A 23,068-nucleotide genomic window follows, 5' to 3' on the forward strand; every position below is an offset into this window, starting at 1 on the left:
AAAGCTCATCTCAAGGGAAAAAGTTGGGTGTGGTGGCATGTGCCTGTCACTGAGTAACAGCAGGAAGCTTAACTAGGAAAATTGTGATCCAGGCCAACCTGGGCAAAAAGCAAGACCCTATCTCCAAAATTATCAAAGCAAACAAAACAAACAAACAAAAAAAAACCACCTTTGTATATCATTTTTCAATTTTATCCCCTTGAAATGTCCTGAATCTGTAAAGCCATCTTGTCTGATAACTCCATATTCTTAGAGACCTTACTTTAGAGATGGGAAGATTAAGATTAAGACCTAGGGAGACCAAACAAGGTTTCCCTTTTCTACACTAAAAAGACAATACAAAGATCACAAACAGCCAAGTCCTCAGAATTGATAACTGTAAAAATTTTGTTATTGGCAGGGTATGGGGGCTCATGCCTATAATCCTAGCTACTCAGGAGGCAGAGATCAGGAGGATCACAGTTTGAAGCCAGCTCGGGCAAATAGTTCAGGAGATCCTATCTTTTAAAAAACCCATCACGAAAAAGGGCTGGTGGAGTGATAAAGGTGTAGGCCCCAGTACAAAAAAAAGTTTGGTATAGTATAAAAAACAAAATAAAAGTTTGTTATACTATATTTGCTTAACCCATTTCTTTTTACTTTTTTAAAGTATAAACAGTACAAGGTGTGATGGGACATGCCTGTAATCCCAGCACTAGAGAGCCTAAAGCAGGAGGGTCCTGAGTTCGGGGATAGCCTGGGCTGCATATACAAAGGAGAACCTGTCTCAAAAAAAAAAAAAGAAAAAAGTACAAAAAGCCCTATTTGCCTCCCATTCTTGTTCCCTCCCTTCCTCCCCACTCCCTCTTAGCTTTCCACACCCACTAGCATTTATAGTATATGCATCAAGGAGCAATGCGAGGGGTACTGTTTAGCGCCTGTGTTCCAACATCACACAAATGGGTCAAGGTCACAAGGCATTCTGACACTTTTTTTCTCTCAGCACTATGTTTTGGAGGAATATGTGTATACATATATATTACTAATCATTTATCTTTAGTATTTAGCATTCTGGCTGGTGTATCCATTTCCCTTTGTGGTACATTTAGGATGCTTCCAGATGTTTTATCCAAGGTCACATGGACTCAAATGGCCTTTCTATTGCCCAAGGGCACAGACTAGCTTGCACTCTATGGCTGATACAGTTCAGAATTCAAAGTGCCCCACATGGTCCTGTGGTCGTGCGGAGAGTCCATGGCCCCACTGTCCACTATGATCCTCATTGTCTGAGGGCCAGAGATTCCAGGTCAGCTCGGCTTCAGGGTGTGAGCAAGAAGGGTTCTAAAGACCAAGGTCATTCCTCTAGGACAGAATGCTAAGCCACTTCTAGCCTGGACCTAATTGTTCCAACACATGTTAGAACTGTCAGACTCTCCCTTGATGGTCATTTGTGCTGTTCACCAAATATTCCAGTCCTTCCCACTTGGAGGGCATGGAAAGACACATGTCCCTGGCCTTTTAAGTGAACTTTGTCAAAAAGCAAACAAAACATCGTGTAAACCGCCAATGTCTACCTACTCAGGAGGCAGAGATCAGGAGGATCACTGTTTGAAGCCAAGCCAGCCCCGGCAAATAGTTCGTGAGAACCTATCTTGAAAAAAACCATCACAAAAAAGGTCTGGTGGAGTGGCTCAAGGTGTAGTCCCTGATTTCAAGCCACAGTACTGCAAAAAACAAACCAAAACAAAAAACATGTGTCCCTTCTAGTTGGAAGCATGAACAGCAGAGTGCAATTTACCTGGTCTTCCCTGCCTCCTGGAATGGCACTGGCACTATCTGGGTTGGTGGCTGCTCTATCAACTGTGGGGCCTGGAGTAAAAACACTAAACAGAGCTCACCACAGTGCCCCACAGAGATGTTTAAGCCCCTCTCTGGGGCTCATTTGCTATTGCACAGTAACTCAGACTACCCTGACTGATACAGGGGCCATATCTGGTAAGCCCAGACTGTAAGTCCAGGGTTAATTTACTCAGGGATGTCCTTTTGTTAAACCTGATTCCACTTTCCTGGTTTATCAGGTGAACCCACTGCAGAGCAAAGAAAAGCACTCCACAGGGCTGTCATGTGGTGAAGGCCTCCCCCAGTGAGAAAGCAGGGATTCTTAGGCTAAAAAGGTCCTCTGTTAAACAAGTGTTCAAGGCTGAAAGAATCATGTTCTGGGGCAGATGGAGGATAAAATAGAGGACATAAATGAAGCATGACTACATCTTCAAGCATGCTGGGAGTTCCAGACAAACGCTTGGGCAGCAGAGATACTCACTAGAGCCCCTCTGTTAATAGCAAAATGTTAGAAATTAAGTATCCCCTACTCCTATTACTTAGGAAAAATAGTTAACCAATTATGGTATGTCCACATCCTGCTAAGCACCAAAAAAGAGTGGGAGCAGGCAGGAAGAAGGTAGAACAATGCAATATGTGGATCATTATGGACTAGTGCAGTGAATAAGTGAAAGGAGCAACTTATCTACACTGTGTAGCTTTGGAGACACATAGACCTGGAGTTGAGTCCCAGTCTCCTAGCTGTGGGTCTTGGGCAGTGTTCTAAGCTGCTGTGAACTTTTTTTTTTGGCATACTGGGGTTTGAACTCAGGGTCTCACACTTGCTAGGGTGGCGCTCTACCACTTGAGCCACTCTGCCAGCCCTGCTCTAAACTTTTTAGCTTCTTAAGAGGAGCTCAAAATAAATGTGAGCTATTGTTGTATTGTTACCTTACTAATAATAGAACTGTGGACCGAGACTGGCTGAGCTCCTGACTCTAGTTACCAGAGCTCTGCTATCCTGTATTTCATCTTTCCCACAACCCTGTGAAGTGGATTTCAACCCATTTTATAAACAGAAACTCAGAAAGGCTAAGGCCACTGACCACAGTCCTCAAGTCATCGACAGGGGAGCCAGTTCTGTATGATGGCAAAATTCATGCTCTTAAATTCAGGTCCTGCTGGCACAGGGAATGAGCTTTCAGTGTCACAGACTGTGGGACTTTATTTCTGATGGAGCCATCCTAGAGCACTGATTGCGTCATGTCCCCAGGGGAACACCACAGACAGATCCAGTTAAAAATGAATGACTCTCAATGTTTGGGTGCTTGCAGCAGGTTTTGAATACTGGATTTGATGTGAAATGCAGAATCTTCAGTATACAGTAAACAAGACAGCAATAATGACCACTGTACTGTGATAGTGTCCAGCACAGCCTCATGACCTTCACCTCCTGGCACTCACACTGAATGGGACTGACCTGTATGACCAACAGGATTCTCAGGAAATGGTGTATTCTAGTAAGGTGAGGTAAAGAGCCCACCTCCATGTTGAGAGAACATTCAAGAAGTCCTCCAGAGAGTCAGGGCCTGATGTCAACAGCCACGTGAGTATGCCATCTTGGAATTGGAAGTGGATCTTCCAGCACCAGCCAAGTCTCCAAATGACTGCAGACCTGGCTCACATCTTTTTTACGGTACTGGGATTTGAACTCAGGGCCTACACCTTGAGCCACTCCACCAGCCTCTTTTTTGTGAAGGGCTTTTTTCAAGATAGTTTCTCACAAATGATTTGCCCAGGCTGGCTTCGAGCTACGATCCTCCTGATTTCTGCCTCCTGAGTAGCTAGGATTACAGGAGTGAGGGACTCTGAACCAATGGGCCTGGCTGAATCATTCCCGAATCTGGATGTAGGAAATGGCAAAGCTAAATATGTGTTGTTTTAAACGCCTAAGCTTTGAGGTAATTTGCTAAACAGCAGTAGTTAAGTAATACAACCATATTATCACAGTAAAAGGAAAAGTAATGGCTGAGTAACTCTTTAAAAAAAAGCAACAATTATCACATGGATCCTTTTGCCCCTCTGACACCTTGTTGGGTGAACTAACCCTTCTGCACAGACCCTCTTCCATAACCACCTGGCCAAATCCTCATAGTTCCTGGTAAACTGCCCTCCTTTGGCCCTGACTCTACCATGGGCCTACCATCTGCCCTTTGACTTGTAGCAAGTCGATGCTTTTCTGCACTTTCCTACAGTCCACTTCAAACAAAAAGCTTGGGGACAACATATACCCTGGTTTAGAGTAAACATAAACTTTGTACACTGGAAAAACTTGGCAGTAATCCTGAGAGACCATAAGACCACTCTGCTAAGTGGTTCTGTCACAGGAAGAAGAAGGAATTTTACCTCTTGAGGCCAAGCACCTTCCCAGTCTTCTCCAGGCCTCTCCTCTAGGCCTCTCACATTCACTCAGGATGCACCAGTTGTGGACCACCCTCCTTCCTGTGGTGAAATCTACTTTTCTGGAGAAGAGCAGGTTATGAGGTCATGTAGTGAGCATCCTTTGGTTCCGATGCAGAGCTGCTGCTTCTTAGCTCTGTTGCTCTGAGCAAGTTACTTAACACCACTGTACTGGAGCTGCTTCTTTCCAACTATGGGATTGAGTGAGAAAAGAACTGTTCAGAGCTTGCACAGTGCCTGACAATTGTAACTGCTCCACCTCAACTTATTGTTAGTCAAGAATAATGACCATGGTGGTAGCTGCTACTTAATAAGGACTCATCCTGGGGTGGTGGAGTGGCTCAAGTAGAGAGTGTCTGCCTAGCAAGCATAAGCCCCTGTGTTCAAGTCACAGTACCACAAAAAAAAAAGGACTCATCCCATGGTTGGCATGGGTTACATGTACAATCTCACCTAATTCCGTGAGATAGGGCCTCTTTTTTTTGTTTGTTTTTTGGTGGTACTGAACACTGGGCCTCACACTTGCCAGGCAGACATTCTACCACTTGAGCCATTCCAGCCCAAGATAAGACCTCTTGGTATCCACCATAGGAATGGGAAAGCTGTGGCCTGGAGAGGGGAACTTGTCTCCACGGACCAGAGCAAAAGGCCCTGCAAACATGAAAGAGAGAGAGAGAGAGAGAGAGAGACAGAGAGACAGAGAGACAGAGAGACAGAGAGACAGAGGAGGAGGAAGAGAAGAAGGGAGAGAGACGGAGGAAGGGAGAGAGACATAGAGGAATAGTCAAGAGGACCATCCCAAGCTGGTGCCAGCGGCTCATGCCTATAATCCTAGCTACTCAGGAGGCAGAGATCAAGAGGATCATGGTTCGAAGCCAGCACGGCAAACAGTTCGAGAGACCTTATTTCGAAAAAACCCATCACAAAAAAGAGTTGGTGGAGTGGCTCAAAGTATAGGTTCTGAGTTTAAACCCCAGCAACACACACACACACACGCACACACACACACACACAAAGTGGGCCATTATCTGAGGGGCACAGACAGTGGTGACGAGAAGTCCTGAGCGCTGTCGCTTGTGGCTTGTCTGTAGTGGAAATGTTAACTTCCTGCATGTGGCACAGCCACTGCACTCTTGCCTCTGCGCCCCAGGCCCTGCCCTGCCAAGCCATGGCAGCATGACTGTTTGCCCAGGCCTACGCCCAGGTTTGAACTCTCCGAGAGCCCTACTCACAGCTCCAACCTGTCTTTCCTGAGAACGTGCTCTGGCCCCCATGCAGAACCTGCTCATGAAAAGCTGATCCTGTCAGAGGGGAAAGCCAGGTCATTGGATTTGCAAAAATGAAATCACATAAACTATACTACATCAAATGGTACTTCTTTGGACCCAGCACTGCATAGTGCTCTCGCTGAGCCAAGAAAGCAAACTCATAGCAGCATCCACAGTGCTGGGCCAGAGAGGGTCAGCAGGCTTGGGCATGCCTCCTCCATGACCACAGGGAATCACAGGGGTGCGAGCCCTAGAAGTGTCTGCAAAATGACAAGCCTGTGTTTTCTGTGGCTAAGACTCAGAGTTGAGATTCTGGGTAAAGTGGCTCAGCTGCTGAGTCTTCAGGATGACTGTGGCAAAAGACAAGGGGATACTTGTATGGATGTGGGGACCACTGTTTTTTGCTTTTATTTTGTCTTGCAGTCCTAAGGAGGGACCCCAAAGCCCAACTGCTAGGCAAGCACTGTACCACAGTTAAAGAGGGATAGCTGAGGCCACTAGGCAGGGTGGAGTCAGTACAGCCCCTGAGAAAACGGTTCTCCAGGGAGGCAGGAGAGTTTAGCACAGTAGCTCTCAATCCCTAAATAACAATCTGGAAATGTCTACCGGCATTTTGGTTCTTCTACCTGGGGTCGGAGGTGCTATTGGTATCTGGGCAGAGGCTAGGAAGCTGTTAAATAAATATCCTTCAGGGCACAGGACAGCCATCCTCAGCATTGAATTATCTCACCAAAACAGTAAGTGGTTGGGAGGCTGTGGAGTGTCTGGTAAGAGACAACCTTACCGACCTTCTGTTCCCCCTTGGTAAAATTAGGAATAGTCTCTGCTTCTTAGAGCTGACCCAGGGCCTGTGAAGTGCTTGTTTGTTTTTTATTTTGTTTTTGGAGGTACTGAGGTTTAAATTCAGGGTGTGATTGCCAGGTAGATACTCTACCACCTGAACCATGCCCCCAGACTTTCTTTTTTCTCTTTTTTATTTTGGTTGTTCTGGGGTTTGAACTCAGGGCTTTACTCTTGCTAAGCATATGCATTACTGCTTGAGCCACTCCACCAGCCATTTTACGTTGAGTATTTTCAAGATAGGGTCTCACGAAAACTATTTGCTTGGGGCTGGCTTTAAACTCCGATCCTCCTCATCTCTCCCTACAGAGTAGCTAAGATTACAGGTGTAAGCCACTGGTGCCTGTCCTCCCCCACCCCCCATCCTTTCTTGCTTTAGCTTTTTTTCAGACAAGGGCTCATGGTTTTTTGCCCAGGTCAGCCTTAGACTGTGATTCTTCTACCTACGCCTTCTGCATAGCTGGTGTTACAAACATGTTCCACCATATCAGCTTGTTTGTTGAAGTGGGATTTCAGTAACTTTTCTTTTCAGCTGGGCTGGACTGGAAACTCAATTCTCCTGATCTTTACCTCCTGAGTAGCTGGGATTACAGATGTGAGCCACTGTGCCCAGCCTGTGAAGCGCTTTTCAGAGGCAGGAACATACATAGTCATGTTCCATCAGTGCTGCTACTGCCTAACTATCAAGGACCTGTGCTGTGCAGAAGAGCACTAACATGGGCTGGTGGAGTGGCTCAAGTGGTAGAGTGCCTGTTTAGCAAGCATGAAGCCCTGAGTTCAAACCTCCATACTGCCAAAAAAAAGAGCACTGGCAAGGTAAGCCCTGAAAGACACAGATCAAGAGGTCGAGAAGGTGGAGGAGGTCTGATGCCCATTCTGGCATTCAAGGACTTCCTTGGGTCTGGCTCAGCCTGTGCTCGTCTCACCTCCCACTGCTCTGGAGGCCACTGCTCTGGAGGCTCTGCTCAGTGGGCAGCACACAGGGCTTTTCCTCCTTCCACAGTCCCCCACCTCCCAATCCTGAAGAATCAAATGGCTCCAATCATAGGTGAATCAGTGGCTACATATATGTCAAGATACATACACAGCCTTCCCAAACACATCATTCTCATTTATGCAAGATACACTGGTCAAAACACACTGCAGTTCTGATCACAGATGAATCCCAAATGTATTCACCTGCACACAAACACACATGCAGGTGCATACACCATTCACAAAAACACATGCAGGTCCACATACACATCTTTACAACACTGACACACAAAACAATCTGTATCCAAGGATACACGGTCACATACCAAATCCACAAATTCATGTACATACACATATTCAAATACCAACTCAGGAAAGGCCAGTCTTATATACACAGTGAGCATTTAGGTACACAGAGGTACACCTCAGCACATATACATGGACACATATACATAAACAAACTCATATACAGCTATTAATGAGCTTACATAAAAAGCATACATATTACACATACATTATACAGTGGTATGCACAAATACTCATATTTTCCCAAACACACAAAGAGACATACAAGAATACATTTTGGCGCCTGTAATCCCAGCACTTGAGAGGTATAATCAGGAGAAACAGGAGTTCGCAGCCAGCCTGGGTTATAAAGAGTGACCCTGTGTCAAAACACAAAACAAGGAAAAAAATTTGGAGGCTACTTAAAAAGCTAAACATTGATCCAGCAATACCACTCTTGGGGATATACCCAAAAGACTGTGACACAGGTTACTCCCGAGGCACCTGCACACCCATGTTTATTGCGGCACTATTCACAATAGCCAAGTTATGGAAACAGCCAAGATGCCCCACTACTGACAAATGGGTCAAGAAAATATGGTATCTATACACAATGGAATTTTATGCAGCCATGAAGGAGAACGAAATATTATCATTCGCTGGTAAATGGATGGAATTGGAGAACATCATTCTGAGTGAGGTTGGCCTGGCCCAAAAGACCAAAAATCTTATGTTCTCCCTCATATGTGGACATTAGATCAAGGGCAAACACAACAAGGGGATTGAACTTTGAGCACATGATAAAAACAAGAGCACACAAGGGAGGGGTGAGGATAGGTAAGACACCTAAAAAATTAGATAGCATTTGTTGTCCTCAAGGCAGAGAAACTAAAGCAGATACCTTAAAAGCAACTGAGGCCAACAGGAAAAGGGGACCAGGAACTACAGAAAAGCTTAGATCAAGAAGAATTAACCTAGAAGGTAACACACACGTACAGGAAATCAATGTGAGTCAATGCCCTGTATAGCTATCCTTATCTCAACTAGCAAAAACCCTTGTCCCTTCCTATTATTGCTTATACTCTCTCTCCAACAAAATTAGAGATAAGGGCAAAATACTTTCTGCCGGGTATCGAGGGGGTGGGGGAAAGAGGGAGGGGGCGGAGTGGGTGGTAAGGGAGGGGGTGGGAGCAGGGGGGAGAAATGACCCAAGCATTGTATGCACATATGAATAATAAAAAAATAAATAAATAAAAAACACAAAATGAAAATGAAAAAAATTAGGACTGGGAGCATGGCTCCAACGATAGAACACGTTTCAATCCCCAGTACTGCAAAAAAGCATTGAGCACCCCATCCGTTCCCGTGCACGCGCAGTGGCACGCTCCCACGCGCCTCCCCCCACCCGCCCCCGCCCCCGCCCCCGGCCCCGCTCATCTTTTGCACTGGAGACACTGCTCAGTAAGTCGCCGGGACCCGCCTCATTCGCGCGCGTGGATCCTGGAAATGCTGCGGCCAGCGGCGGAGTGCACTCGGCCCCCTCCCCGGAAGCTGCCCTGTCCCCTCGGGCGACCTCCGCACTGCCCAGGGCCGACTACGCTCGCACTAAGGCCCCGCCCACCGACCGCACAGACCGGCTGTGGGCGTGGCCTCGGGCCCCTTGGGAGGACCGGGCGGGTGGGGGGAGGGCGCTGCTTCCGCCCCGCCCCGCACGCGAGTTCCCCTTGCGATCCTCTCGTCCGCTCTCCGGGTACCTTCCCAGCACCCTCGGTCTCCCTGGTCTCCCCTCACCCTCCGCTTCCCCTGTGTCACCCCGACCCCCTCGGTCCCCCGGCCTCGAGCTCGGGCAGCGCTGAGCGCAGTGCCCGCGAGCAGGCGTGCGGGCACCCCGAGTCCCTTCCCCAGGAGTCCGGCGGGGACTATCCCCCTCCCGGACCAGAGCGACCCTTAGGAGGGAGCCTCAGGTTTACCGCGGCGCTTGGGTGTCGCCGGCTGGTGGCCCCAGATGAGTGGTCTGACGCCCCACCTGGGTCGTTCCGAGGTTTGGACCGGTTGCCGATACTTGGGCATCGTATGTTCCCTAGGGAGCAAAGCCAACCCCTGGAAAAGGAGGGTGGCAGAAGCCATTTCTGATGGGCTGCCTGTGGGTGGCCAGGCATGGTCGACTTTGCCGGGTCTCCACTGCTCCCTGTGTCACCAGGCCACTCTGCTCTGTGTTTCCTGCCAGGCCCTGATCCAGGGTGGGGTGCAGAGGAGGGGGCAGAGCGTTCTCCAAAGTCCCACAGCCTTAGAGCTGAAGGGAACTCGGATTTTCCTCACCCACTGATTTTTTTTTTTTTCTGGTACTGTGGTTTGAACTCACGGCCTTGTGGGCTTTACCGCTTGAGCCACGGCCTCTAATCCCTTCTGCTTTAGTTTAATTTTTCAGATATGGGCTTAGGCTTTCTTGCTCCAGCTGGACTCTTGACCGTGATCCTCTATGCCTTCCACACAGTTGGAATTACACAAGTGGCCACCTTGCCTGGTTTGTTACTGAGATGGGAGTCTCAGTACCTTTCTGCTGGGACTGGCCTTGAATCATGATCCTCCTAAACTCTGCCTCCTACGTATCTAGCCCACTGATCTTTTCCACCAAGCCTTTCTGCTTACTGTAGTATGCACACTAAGACAGGGAATTATCTTGGGGTCAAAGGATCCTGAGGTCAGAGAGGCCCCCAAATGGAAGATGATTTGGACCAGTAATTAATCAGAAGGGCCAGACAGGTTCAGATTTATTCCTACAGGCTGAGGAATCAAGCAGAAGCATAGCATACAGCAGCTGCTTCTTGGAGTTGCTGCTAGTTTCTCAACCTTTCCCTTGGAGTAGCAATAAAAGACAAGCCTGGGGCAAATGGATAGATGGATCAGCTGGCGGTTCTGGCATACTGGTTATAATAGGCTGTTTGCAGGTAACCTGGCCTGTGAGATTCCAGGCTGTTGTCTACCAGCTGCAAAAGCAATTGCCACTTGGCTTGGGCTACTCTGTAGTCTCAGGCTTCTAGCTCATAGCATGTATGTGATTCTTGTGACAGTAGGGGTGGGTGAAACCCAGGTGCCTGCGTGTCGCCACACTTCCATCTTGAGTGGGGAGGCTGTGGACTCCCAGGGTGCCTGCTTGTCCATGATAACCTCGCTGTGGGGCAGCCAAGAGAAGGGCTCAGACCCCACAGAGCTGGTGAGATCCTTACCTGAGTAGCCAGCCGACCTTGGGCAGACTGCTTAACCTCTCTGTGCCTCAGTGTTGTCTGCCCAGATGGAACAGAGATTTTTCACTTAGGAGGGTAAGGAAGAACAAGTGTGAATTCCAGCTGGGAACTAAAAAAGACAGAGTAAAGGTGTTCCTTTATTATTGTCACACTGAGGTAGTGCTTAGGGAGGGGGATATAAAGAGTTGAACCCCTGATGTGGTATGGTCACCGTCCAATCCACCCCTAATGCTGTCCCATCCCATCTCTGTCCACACTTTAGCCACTCTGGCTGCCCCTTCTCTGACAGGCACTTCCTTCAGAGGCCTTGAACATGCTAGTACTCAGGCTCCAGAGGACCAACCCCTTCTTGCCCTGTGTCACTTCCTTCCCTGATCCCAGAAGTCTTGAGGGACTTGGGGAGCTCATTCTGATAGGAGGGAGGGAGCCGGGAACACCTGTAGCCTGCATGCACATGGTTGCTGTTTTCACTTCCATCCCAAATTCCTTTAGTGCAGCTTTGGTGTGTGTGTGGGGAGGGGTGGGGGACTAAACACTGTCCTGCTAGTCTATACAACACCTTTGTAAGAATTAGAAGAGGGTACAGCTTGGGCAAGTGAGCAGGAACCGGATTTTGGCTCTTTCCTATCCTCTCAGCTGGTTACCTTTGTGCAGTATACAGACTGTACAACTGTACATGGCAAGCCTCATGCTACTGCTTCTCAAAGTTATCTCACGGCCTGCTTAACCCTCTTACCTGGATTAAGGCCCTTTGATAAACTTTTTTAACAACACAGAACTCATCACAATTAGGAGTAAGTGTTGGGAATTGTGTTAGTTACTTTTTTTCACCACTGTGACCAAATACCTGACATAAATAACTTTAGGGAGGAAGGATTTCTTTAAACTCCACGTTTTAGAGGTTCCACCATCAAGGCCAGTTCCTTGGTTTCTGGACCCATGGTGGGACAGAACATGGCAGCAGGGACCTACAGAGGAGAAGACTACTCACCTCATGGCAGAAAGGAAGCAGGGTGAGGACAAGAAGGGGCCAGGACAAAACCCCCCAGGGACCTGCTTCCTCCAGCCCCACCCACTAGTTTCCATTGCCTCTCAAGAGTCTCTGCAGACTTTGAATCCATCAATGGATTAAACCGTTCATGAAAAAAATAAAAGGTTCATAGCTAATTGTGTGTGGAAACACGCTCACAGACACGCCCAGAGGTGTGCTTTATTAATCTTTTTCTTCTGGTGGTACTGGAGCTTGAACTCCGGCTTCATGGTTGCCAGGCAGGTGCTCTATCACTTGAGCCCTACCCCCAGCCCTTTTGCTTTAGTTATTTTTCGGTTAGGGTCTCTTGTTTTTAGCTGGGATCACAGGCATATGTCACCTTGCCCAGCTTATTTGTAGAGATAGGGGTCTCCCTAATTTTTTGCCCCAGCCTTGAACCATAATCCTCTGCCTCCTAAATAGCTGGGATTTCAGCACTATAGCACCACTCCTGGCCCTTATGCTTTACTAAACTTTTAGGCATTTCTCAATCCAATCTAGATGACAATCAAAATTAACCATCACAGGAGAAGTCATAGTGGTACACACCACTCCAGCTACTCAGGAGGTGGAGATAGGAGGATCAATGTCTGAGGCTAGGCCAATGTCTGGGCAAAAAGCAAGACCCTACCTGAAAAATAAACTCAAAAGTGTCTGGGCGTGGTGGCTTGAGCCTAGAATCCTAGGTATTCAGGAGGCAGAGATCTCAGTTTGAGACTCCAGACAAAAAGTTCATCAGACCTCCATCTCAACCAATAAAAACTGTGTATGACGGTGCATGCCCCTTATCCCAGCTAGGGAAGTGTAAATAGGAGAATCTTGGTCCAGGCTGGCCAGGAACCAAAGCAAAATGGGCTGGGGGCATGGCTCAGGTGGTAGAGCACTTACTTAACAAGTGCAAGGCCCTGAGTTCAAACCCCAATTCTGCCAAAAAAAAATTATAACCATCACAGGAATTATTTTTAAAACTGTCCCCTGCACTGGACTTCTATTTTATATATGCTTCTCATTCTTGGCTGTACCTCTCGTGTCTGGCGTGATGCCTACAGCACAGCAGGTGCCCATACACATTTGTTGACTAGCTCAGAAGCTCATGTCCACAGGAGAGTTGGAACTTGCACTGAAACAGCCTGGCATGGCACAGGCTGAAGCTCCGAGGAGGGAGCTGTCGCCTTCAGCTGAGGTCAGGTAGGGACGCTCAGGGAAGAAGTGGTGCCTTGGCTGGGCCTGACGGAAGAGGGGGTGAGCCATGGCTGTTCTCGGCAGTGACAGCAGCAGAAGCAGAAGTGCTGAGGGAGCAAAGCCCAGTGTGTTCCTAGGACAAGTCACAAATTGTGATCAGAGCCTAGCCCAGACATTCTGTGACATGGCTGCTGGCATGCATTTGTAAATCAGAGTTCACATAAAGAGCCACCAGGTTTTCTGATTCTCCTGAAACACTGGAAGCTCCCACCAGGCAGTAGTTGACCAGCCCTGAGGAGAAAGTCTGGCTTGCTCCAGTTTACCATCGTCCCCAACCAGCCCCATTGCATCACACCCAACTTTTGAACCTGGCTTTGGAGCTAGAGGCAGACCATTGGGTTAGCCCAGGGGAGTGGGCTAAGGTGGTTCAAAGCCCTCAGACTCTTTAGTGCCAGACTAGAGGCTGGCAGTACCACACTCCACCCTGGGGAAGATGAGGACTCACTGGGGAGTCTTAGGGGGCACGAATGTCACTGTGGATTTGACCAGGCCTGATGAGTAACAGGCCTGGTCAGCTAGTTAAGAAACCAGGTAATTTCAGCGATTTCAAGGGTCTCCTATAGCCCCTCAGAGTGCTGCCCACAGCTCCCTTGGCAGAGCCAAGCCTGACTTCCACAGGAGGACTTTGAGAGATGGTGGAAACCAAGGTTGCAGAGAGCAGCAGGGAGGCCCTGCTGCTGGTCTGGGGCTGGTGCTGGAGTCTTACTTAGAGGCTGGATGGGACTGGGGAAAGGTCGATGGTACTTCCAAAAGGCAGAATTTTATTTTATTTAATTTTTATTAGCATATATTAGTTGAACAGGAGATTCCATTGTGACTCAAAAGTTAGAATTTAAATCTTAAAGATTTCTGACACATAGGTGACATCTAACTTGCTTTTATTTAGATGTTTTCAAACACATTCTTTCATTTTTCTTTAAAAGTTGTAGTTGCTGGTAGAGTGGCTCAAGTGGTACAGCACCTGCCTAGTAAGCGTGAGACCCTGAGTTCAAACCCCAGTACTGCCAAAATACATAAATGTAGTTTTCATCTGTTTATAAAAGTAAAAGGCTATTTAATCTTTTTTATTTTACTTATTTTTGAAAATACAATATAGGTGTTCATTTTACAGTGTGTGTAACTATATGATTTATTTAAATTAATTTAACAATATATACAAAGTATTAACAGTCACTTTTAGGTCTGATAAGCACTTCAAACACAGAAACGTTGAGACTGTGCAACTATGCTAAGTGTCTCCCACCAATGTGTCTCACTCACTATTCAGGCTGAACACTCACCCTCCCAAGCACTTCTTCAGGTGTGCAAAAGACAGGACTAGCAGGTCTATTCTGTCCTCCCAAAGCGACAATACAGCAATACCATGCAATGTATGTAAAGGATCCACCATACTGCATGGCCACTCTGAACGCCCTCTGGTCTCTTCATCTTGACAGGTGAACATGGAGCTACACAGTTTTTCTATCAATCCAGTGAAGCCTTCCATTTGTCTTTAGGGAAGTCAATACCCACCGTGCATAGCGTACATTTGGTAGCTTCTCTGGCCTTTCATTGAGGCTGCCTGAGGACACCGATCATTTACAAAGCCACCAAACAAGTAAATCAGAATTTGCCTATGCAGCTGATTAGCAATAGCCCTGTGCAATGCTAGATCTGCCCAACGTGAGACTCAGAACCTTCTGCAACCACATCCGCCATCAGAGTCCATACAGGACCAAATCAGTTCCGTTGCCTTTTCCATACTAAATGTATCGAGCTTCCCCAATAGAGCCAAAGTTGCTGCCTCACAAAAGAAGAATCATGCATCAATTTCTCCCTATTTTACAAAAGTGAATTTCCACATCCTGTGAAGCAGCTTTTCTCTGGCCTGCACTATGTTAAGCCTTATCTTTTAGGTTGCTGCTCTGGCTCCAATGCGCCTGTGTGTGCAGGTAACTCCCACAGGGCAGCAACTTCAGCAGACCATTAATTCCAGGTAGACTAGCTGCCTAGTGGGATCCCAAACACCTCCAGCAAAAGAGCCATCTTCTTGCTGTGACTTTGAACGCATTCCACTTTATTTGCATTGATAACATTAACACTATCATACAGAGCAAGAATGTGGACAGCACCAAGAGTGCACAGAAAATGAGGCTTATGGCCAGGGCTGGCCCTTTCCACCACTCTTGTGTTGGTATGACTTAACCAGTGTCAGTATTTCTTCCCTAGTCATGCCATCGAGCTGTCTCATAAGATCTGTTATTGGAGGCCCCAGTAGCTGCCACTCATTCTCAAATACTCAGACATACAGTATTCATAATCATCTATCTTTGAGCCACAGGACACAATATAATCCATATGTTTCTCCAGTAACAGGGCGTCAGGTATATCTGACCTGACAGCAGCAGCCTTCTGTGGTGTGCCATATCTGAGAGCTAAAAGAGAGGCATATTTTTTAAAAACAAAGTCTGGGGTCCTAGTTCATATATAATTGATTTTCCTTTTCCACTTAACAGGCTGTGAATCTCTTTCCATGAGAATGTAATGTATTGCTTTTGTAACATTTTTACATAAAAATTAAATTCAGAAAAGGAGAAATAAGCTGGGTGTCAGTGGCTCATGCCTGTAATCCCAGCTACTCAGGAGGCAGAGATCAGGAGGATGATAGTTGGAAGCCAGCCCCTGGCAAATAGTTTGCAAGACCCTCTCTCTAAAAACCCATCTCACACAGTGGCCCAAGGTGTAAACCCTGGGTTCAAGCCACAGTACCACAAAAAGGGGGGTTGGGGGGATATTAATATCATTTTCCCAGGTTATTAAACATTCTTTGAAGAAGACATTTTTTGCTTGCTTCCTTCCCTTTGCAAAGTGTAATTGGAAGCCTGGCTTTTGTCACATTGTAAAAACAGGTAAAACAGGGATTATTACCTCCATTGTACAGAAGAAACTGAGACCCCCAAAATAATGTGATTTACCAGAAAAGCCAGAAGCTAGCTTAGCAGTCCTGGGCCCTGAGTGAGTGGAGTGGTGTGGGAAGGAGTGCACACCTTCCTGCCCCAGCCAGTTACGGATGGTTATGGGCCAGTTGTGCTTTAAATTTTGGAATCAAGGAAGGCTTTAAATTGAGAGCAGTTAATCTGGGTGGACTTCCTGAGCAAGGCAGGCTTTACTTGGAATCTGGAAGGTTTGTTGAATTTATAGGTAAACTCCAGGCTAAGAATAATAATTGGCCATTATCTTGCAGCAAGCCCCTCACAACCCCTGAATACTGTTTATGTTGGCTAATCCTCACACCCAACTGTACAGTTCACTGTTATTTGTACCAATTAAACAATAAAGAAAGAGAAGAAGAGAGAGAAGTAACCAGTTCAAGATTGCATAGTGACCTGAGCACAGGATAGAGTTTTGAACTTAGGCATCCTGGCTCCAGAGCAGGCTCACACCTCCCTGTCTTCACTGAAGGTTGAACAACAGGAGCCTGCAGGCAGGGGTGACTCCCAGGTACAACAAGACCCACGCTTGACTAATGGCCTGTTGCATGCATGGAGGAGCACAGGCTGTGCCCTGGATGATGCTGTGGGGCTGTGTGACAACAGGGCTGGAGTGGGTGGGCACCTGAGTTCCCATCGTGTCTTCAGAGAGGACTCCCAAAGTGGGAAAGATAGAAGTAAAGAACAATGGATTTGCCAGAGTATTTGGCACTCCAGCAGTCAGTCCTCAGTGATTGTGACCAGAGGATTTCTTCCTTTTCGATTCTGAAATAAACACCATCAAGAAAGCATAGTGGATTTAGAACCCACAGGCACCACCAAAGTTGTAGTCCTGCCTCTGCCACCAGCTGGCTATGTAACCTTGGGTCAGTTGCCTCCCCTCTCTGAGCCTCAGAGATTACAGGTGGTCATTTTACTTCCTCACACCCAGTCTGGACTTCCCAGTGCCTTAGCAAGCACAGGCTCTTGAATTCCTCCATTATTGCTATTTTTGGGGCCAGCTCACCCACCACCTAAAGCTCACCTATGCAGCACTCCATGCATCATCCACCCAGCAGTGGGTGTGTCCTGGGCACAGTCATACCTGCCCCTAGCAGAAAACCTTCACTGGAGTAACACCCACACTCCTTATGATAGCCCAAAGGCCTGTCTCCACCTGCCTTCCACCTGCCTCCACCCACCATTCCTGGCTTCCCTGACTCCTCTCACCTTAACACCAGGCTCAGGAATCAGGGGACGGTGTTCAGATCCTGAGTCAGCCAGGTCCTAGCTCTATGACTTTAGCCCAATTTCCACCTATCAGTAAACCTTGATTTTCATATTCTCAAAATGGGGGCAGGAGCATTCCACAGGACTGCTTGCATTAAATGAGTCACTTAGCATAGTTCCCGGAATACAGTAAACTCACCCTAAGTGCTTGCTGTAATAATTCACAGCCCACATTTGGCTGTCATTCTCTATCTCGTATTGTGCCTCCATGTCAGCCTTTCTCCACCCAGCAGGCACTCACACCCACTAAGAGCCCTCTCCACACTCTGTTCATTGTATGTAAAGACTTCTGTCCCTCCTCCTCCCTCTGCCCATAGTTACCTTAACCAGGGCCCACAAGCATCATGGATGGTGGATGGTGGGATAGCCAGCATCAAGTGGCCCCTGCTGGTGTGCAGCAGACTACCCAGCTCCACCTATTTTCCTCTCCTGCCAAAAATGTGCCTGGATCTTATTAGGCCTTTAGCACTAATTCCAATTTATAGGAAACTCAAGGAATAGAGGCCCACCTTAAACAACACACAGAGAAGCTGTCAGACAAATCCAGAAGATGGGGCAGTTTATAAGACAGCTACCATGATCTTTTAAAAGTCAGTGTTGAAAGCCAGGTGCAGTTACTCAGAAGGCTGAGGTGGGAGGATCCCTTGAACCCAGAGGACCAGGCCAGCTTGGGCAACATAGCAGATGCATCTCAAAAACACTAAACAAGGGCCAGGCATGATGGTACACACCTATAATCCCAGCTACTCAGAGAGGCAGAGGTAAAAGAATTGCAGTCCCAGGCCAGCCCTGGCAAAAGCATGAAACCCTATCTGAAAAACAAACTGGAAGCAAAAGAACTAGGGGTGTGGCTCAAGTGGTAGAGTGCTTCCCTAGCTAGGCAAGGTCAAGGCCCTTAGTTCAACCCCCAGTAATGCGAACAAAAACCAAACAAACAAATCAGTGTTGTGAAAAGCAAAGAGGAAGAGGCTTTAACTTAAAGAGACCCAAGGGAACTGGGGATATAGCTGGCCAGTAGAGCGCTCGCCTAGCATGGGTAAGGCCCTGGGTTCAGTCCCCAGCACCACCAAAACACAAAAAAGAGAGAAAAAAAGACATATTTATAAAAATAAATATGTGATTCTTGATTATATCTTTATATGGGTGTGTGTGCACACACACACATGCATGTTTTCAGACAACAGGACTAGATCGACTATGGATTTGATGTTAGATGACATAAGGAGTATTTTCTCTTCTTTTCCTTTTTCTTTATTGGAGTTTGACTAGGTCTTACACTTACTAGATAAGCACTCTACCATTTGAACTATACCCTTCAACCCTTTCTGCTTTATTTTTTTGCTTTTTTTGGGCAGTGCTCAAGTTCGAACTCAGAGCCTCATGCTTGCAAGCCAGGTGCTCTACTACTTGAGCCACTCCACCAGCCCTTGCTCTGGTTGTTTTTGAGGTAGGGTCTTGAGTTTTTATCCCAGGCAGCCAGGACGGATCCTTCTACTTAGACCTGGGGTACCTGGAATGGTGGGTCACAGCTCATTTGTGAGGTGTGGCCAGTGCACTTCAGTGGTGAAGAAGTTCCTTATTTTGGGGAATGCATGCTGAAGTGGTTAGGGCTGAGTGTTAGAATACCTTTAATAAACTTAACAACGGTTTGGCCACATGTTTTTTTGTACGTGTGATACTGGGAATTGAAGTCAGGGACTCTTGCTTGCGAGGTAAATGCTCCACCACTTGAGCTATGCCCCAGTTCCACAAATTTTATATATAATAATATGAAGTAAATACTGGTCCATGTTCCATCCATGCATGGACTCTCAGTATGAGACCCTGGGGGTAGGATCCAGGTTTGAATCAACATAATTCTCTCACAGTGGCAAGTACCTAATGAAGATTCAATTGTTTCATCCATTATTTAAACACTTGCTGAAAGAATGAAGACAGTACTATTTCTATAATGCATGGTTCATCAGTGAACTCACCCTTAGGAATCTCTAAATAAAAAACAATAATAGCAAGCTTTTTCAAGCACTTACTACTGTGTGTCAGACTTGGTGTTAAGTCCCTATTATGTATTGCCTCATGTAATCCTCACAGCAGTCCTACAAGATAAAGAAAATATTGAGACTGCAGTTAGAGGCCAGTCCAGGCAATAATTAGTGAGGATCCCCCCATCTCCAAAAATAACCAGAGCAAAATGGACTGGAGGTATGACTCAAGAGGTAGAGCACCTGCTCTGCAAGCATGAACTCCTGAGTTCAAACCCCAGTCCCACCAGAAAAAGGATAATATTGGTCCCATTTTATGCATGAAAAAAACTGACACACACAAAGGTGAAGGAACTTCCCCTGCATTACTCAGTTAACAATGGCAGAGCATATGATTCTAATCATTAAACTGCATTGTCTTGTTCCTATCTTCTACTGTCCCATTAGCATAGGCAATTATGGGGTGCCAGTGTGAGCACCTATGTCTGATGGACTAGGAGCCCTTAGAAGCAGAGGAATCAGGGATGGTGGATTGGTTCAAGTGTCAGAGTGCCTAACTAGCAAGCATGAAGCCCTTAGTTCAAACCCCAGTAGAGCCAAAATAATAATAATAATAATAAATTTGATTGTGGTGATGGTTGCACAACTCTATTGATACACTAAAAAACAATTGAGTTTATATTTTAAATAGATGAAATGTGAATTATATAACCATAGCAGGGCTGGAGGTGTGGCTTAAGTGGTAGGGTGATTGACTAGCAAATGTGAGGCTATTAATTTAAACCCCAGTACCACCAAAATAAATAAATGAATATATATATATGGATGGGAGGAAAAGCAGAGGAAATATAAGTATCTTATTCACCAATGAATCTTTTAAGCTAAATCTAGCAAATAAAATGATGAATGAATGAACAAATGAACGAATGGCTCTTTCCCTTACAGTTGACAAAAACCTGCTACATTTCCAAAGTCTAAAATGAACCCCCTTGACATGTGTGCTTCAAGCTCCCAGGAACCCATTAGTATACTAATAAGAAACCTGAGAATTCAATAAATAATTCCTGAGGCTGCCAGCGCCTCTCCAGAAGAAGAAAGAACTTCACAGATGATTTCTTCTGGAGACCGATGTGGGATGGTAGAGGGGCCACCAGGATGTGCTGTCTGGCAAAAGGCCCCTGGAGATACCAGTGTGGTCTGTTTCTGCTTGGCAGACCTTGACTCATTTACGTGGACTTATCTGACTGTTCCTATGTGTTCCCCCTCATCCTAGACATTCTGGTTGACCTTTTTCTTTTTGTGGTACTAGGGTTTGAATTTAGGGTCTCATGCCTGCTAGGCAGGTACTCTACCACTTGAGCCACTCCACCAGCCCTATCCTAGACATTCTGAAGGGCTGTTGCAATGAAAGCTCCAGAATAAAATACCTCCTGAGGGTCTCCAAGAACAACTTCATTGGAGAGGATTCAAACACCTCAATGGATGCCAATAACCTGGCAGGGAAGCAGTGGCTTGTTCAAAAGCTGATTCCTGGGCTCCAGTACTGGTGATTCAGGTTCTACAAGGCCTCTCCATGGCAAGGCCATGGAGCTTGCATCTTAAATAAAGCATCTGTAGTGTCCCTCAAACAGGGGCTACCAGCCATGTGAGCAACACTGACCTAAATGAAGGCTAGACAGGAGTTGAAGGCTGGTGGAGTGGCTCAAGTTGGTAGAGCACCTGCCTAGCAAGCATGAGGTCCTGAGTTCAAACCCTAGTGCCACCAAGAAAAAGAAAAAAAAGAAATCATTTGGACAAGAGCTGAGATGTGCACTACCTGAGACAGAAAAAGGGCTGGTGGAGTGGCTCAAGGTGTAGGCCCTGAGTTCAAACCCCAGTACTGCAGCAAAAAACAAACAAAAACCCCCTGTGTACCTTAGCTGGGGGCTAGTGGCTCATACCTGAAATCCTAGCTACTCAGAAGGCAGAGATCAGGAGGATCGAGGTTTGAAGCCACCCTGGGCAAAAAGTTCTTGCGACCCTATCTTGAAAAAACCCTTCATCAAAAAGGGCTGGTGGAATGACTTAAGTGGTAAAAGCATCTGCCTGGTAAGCATGAGGCGCCAGTGATGCCAAAAAAATAAAATAAAATAAAAACATGTCTTACCATATCCAGCTTCTTTGTTGAGATGGAGACTTACTAACTTTTTTGCCTGGGCTGGCCTCAAGCTTTCATCTTCCAACTCTCTGCCTCCTGAGTAGCTAGGATTATAGGTATGGCCACCAGCTCCTGGCTAAGGTATACATTTTAAATTTCTGCTACAGGAAGGCATAAGTAGGAGGATCAAGGTCTAAGGCCAGCCCCAGCAAAAAAGCAAGAGAAAAAAAATAACTACAGCCAAAAGGATTGGGGGGTGTGGCTCACATGTTAAGCAAGCTCAAGACTCTGAGTTCAAAAACGGAGGGGGGTTGTTTAGGGATCTTAGATTCCCTTGCATTCAGTGGTGTTCATACTATGTTCCTGGAATTGCTTCCGGCTTATGGAACACTTGGTGGAACTGCCAAGTTGGTGCAGGGACAATGTTACAAGTGGGTCTACCTCAGCACACGCCCCCTTCAACAGCACCATTTCAAGTCTGTTTTCTACATTGGGAAATTGAGTTCTATTGCTTAAAAACCAGTGATTGTGTCCTGTCCCTCACATGCAAGTGGGGAAGGCAAGGTCTGGAGAGGAAAACAGGTTTCCTTAGGGTGACAGTAACAGCAACACACTGATGGCAGACAAAAACTAAGGCCAGGCCTTTAGTGCCCAGCCAGCCCTTCCCACTCAAGACACCAGTATTGCATGCAACCATTCATTTCTGGGTGGCTCATCCTCTCTACCTCCAGCAAACCCCATAGAAGATGGCAGGCCTAGACTAGGGTGAGGGGAATGAAGTGCTTGCCTGAGCACAACATTCCGGAAGGTACTAGGAAATTCAATAATCAAGATAGATATTATTTTAATGCAATATTTTAAAAATCAAAATTTATAGTAAAAATCCTTTTGCTCCAAGCTCCAATATAGTTTTGTCCAGCACTATTATTCAATCCTGCTTTTATTTAAAATTTAAACTTTTGGTATTTAGTCATCCTGGATTTTTTTGTATTAATTTTGATTTTTAAAAAATTCTATGAAAATACCACTATTTATCTAGATTACTCAGCTGTTTCACACCTCTCCACTTAGTGCCTGAGGTAAGGGCTTCACTAGCCTCATCCGGGGCCCTAAAAACAGTTGGTTTGGCAGAAAACTGAGAAAGCCCCATTGCCCTCTGTGTACTGTTAGGTCTCATCATTTTGGCAGAACTGATGTTTGCTTGGTCTCTTTGTGACACTGTCCTTGTCAGCTGACTCGGGCTTGTGATCTGCAATGAGTATTTGCTGACCCAGCCACATTCTCCTTTCTTCTGGCAGCTGCAACCACCTTGCTTGGAAGCTCACCTGCCCTGTGTAGTGCTGCCTCTTGCCCACAGAGAGACCTAAGCCATCAGATCCTGGAATCTCCTGGTCACAGTGATTGGCTCAGGAGTGGTCATGTGACTTCATTGCATTCAGTGAGACCCAATTGTATGGGTGTGGTCTGTGTTTGGGGGAAGAGAAGCTGAAGATGTAAGCCACCACTGGGGGCCTGAGCTTTTTGAGACAGGCGCCTATACAGAAGGCAGCAATGTGGAGTGATGGAGAG

General features: G+C 46.5%; 1 long non-coding RNA gene and 1 pseudogene across 8 annotated transcripts in view; both read right to left on the reverse strand.

Annotated features, from left to right (window-relative positions):
* LOC109690284 (uncharacterized) overlaps positions 1 to 9,013 on the reverse strand; it is a 92,255-nt gene extending 83,242 nt beyond the window's left edge. For 5 of the 8 annotated variants that reach the window (XR_012442460.1, XR_012442458.1, XR_012442459.1 and 2 more), the window contains exon 1: positions 4,204 to 9,013. This is a non-coding gene — a long non-coding RNA (uncharacterized lncRNA). The remainder of the gene's footprint in view (positions 1 to 4,203) is intronic. The other 3 variants (XR_002212780.2, XR_012442461.1, XR_012442457.1) reach the window with 3 other exon arrangements.
* Positions 9,014 to 14,367: 5,354 nt separating this feature from the next.
* Positions 14,368 to 15,545, reverse strand: LOC109690283 (geranylgeranyl transferase type-2 subunit beta-like; annotated as a pseudogene).
* Between the last annotated feature and the right edge of the window lie 7,523 nt (positions 15,546 to 23,068).

Source organism: Castor canadensis, chromosome 16 (assembly GCF_047511655.1).
Source record: "Castor canadensis chromosome 16, mCasCan1.hap1v2, whole genome shotgun sequence".
Taxonomy (NCBI): Eukaryota; Metazoa; Chordata; class Mammalia; order Rodentia; family Castoridae; genus Castor; species Castor canadensis.